This window comes from Anolis sagrei, chromosome 4 (assembly GCF_037176765.1).
Source record: "Anolis sagrei isolate rAnoSag1 chromosome 4, rAnoSag1.mat, whole genome shotgun sequence".
NCBI classification, from domain to species: domain Eukaryota; kingdom Metazoa; phylum Chordata; class Lepidosauria; order Squamata; family Dactyloidae; genus Anolis; species Anolis sagrei.
This window is the reverse complement of record NC_090024.1, coordinates 54,738,361-54,740,052: the sequence shown is the minus strand read 5'-3', so window position 1 is coordinate 54,740,052 and position 1,692 is coordinate 54,738,361.

Here is a 1,692-nt window from a genome sequence, read left to right as displayed (position 1 = left end):
CAAGTGAGATCCATAATAACCTTTCTCCCCATAAATATGAAGCATTAAAAAGCTAATGTTAATTTGGATTATGGAGGGTATCAATACCCTGTGCATTTCTTATACACTTCAGCACTAACTTTCAAAAGCATGGCTATTGATATCTGAATGTTATGGATATTTATAACAGATATAGTCAGTGACTGCACTATTAACATTTATTAGATCTGAGAAGTATTATTGGAGCCAGCATGTATAGTACTTTGGGTGTTGGATTACAATTCTGGGGAAAAGGGGGTTGAATCCTTGCTTGGACATGGACAAATGGGGTGATCTTTGGCAACTTAGTCACACCCTTTAGGCTAGTTGGACATCTTGAACAGTCTCAAAGGCAGCACCACATAGAGTGCATTACAGTAACCCAGTAATTCCCAAACTGTGCCCCTCCAGAAGTTTGAACTTCAGCTACTACAATTCCTAACAGCTGGTAAACTGGCTGGGATTTCTGGGAATTGAAGTCCAATACACCTGGAGGAGCACAGTTTGAGAAACACTGTGATGACCCAACTGGGGTGTGACTATGACATGTGTCACCATAGCCAAGTAAAATGTCCCAAGGAATGGCTATAGCTGCCACACTATTTTTAACTGTGCAGATGTATTCCAGGCCAATACAAAAACCTTACCATTCAGGGTCAGGGTTGAATCAAGGAGTATAACCTAATATAGTAATATAATGCTGCATTATTTTGTACTGTTTTGGTATATTGTTTAAATGAGAAACAGCATGTGAATGTTTCTAACCAGCCAGCCAGCTAACCAACAATATATTATGTGAACAACCAAGCGGATGCATTTTTCAGTAACAATTCTGATCAAAGAAATAGGCATACAACTTGAGGGTAATCTTTTCTGCTCTAATTGGTTGACATGGAAAGGAGATCCAGCTATGCATGCAATGTCAACAGAATCCTTTGTTAAGGAATTGCCTTACCCAGTGATTTACACCACAGTAATGCCTTCAATGAACTACCGTTAATGTGATGTTTATCCCTGAAGAGAATCTGGAAAATGCAGGTGCTCCCAGATAAAACTGTCATACCCTTTTTTGATGAAATGGGGGAACAGGTAAATGAAGTATGTATCAATTGTCTAAGTATATATTTTGACTGGCAGACTGTTTCTAAGCCTAATGGAAAATCCTGGTTTCAACCTTTGTGTCCCCATATTGACCTGAACTCTTGCTGCAGGAGTTCTTGCCATCTGCTCATTCTGCACTTAACAGATGTTGTGTTTGCCATCATTCAATGCTATCTGTCTTATTTTAAATCATATATTAATGAAAGGACAGTCAATCCTAAAGTGTAGTGTTTAATGCATTTCAGTATGTAAGATTTGGTCAACAAATTTAAAGTTTTCAACCCTGACCATTTGTTGATCAGGTTGCCTATTCTTAATAAGTCACCTTCACCTTGCTACTATGTAGTTGTGAGTGCATCAAAATATGGTCAATTTTAGAATTTTCCAGAAAACAAAGAGGTAATCCATGGATTATGGAGAGAGAAAATATATGAATTTTAAAAAAATCTTATAGTTTAGAAATTTATTAAGAATGGGCTCAGCTGAAAAAATTCATGACACATAATCTTTCTGCCTGTGTTTGTCAAGCTTGTATGCCATAGATCAGGTTTTGGCATGTGCAATATGTGACCC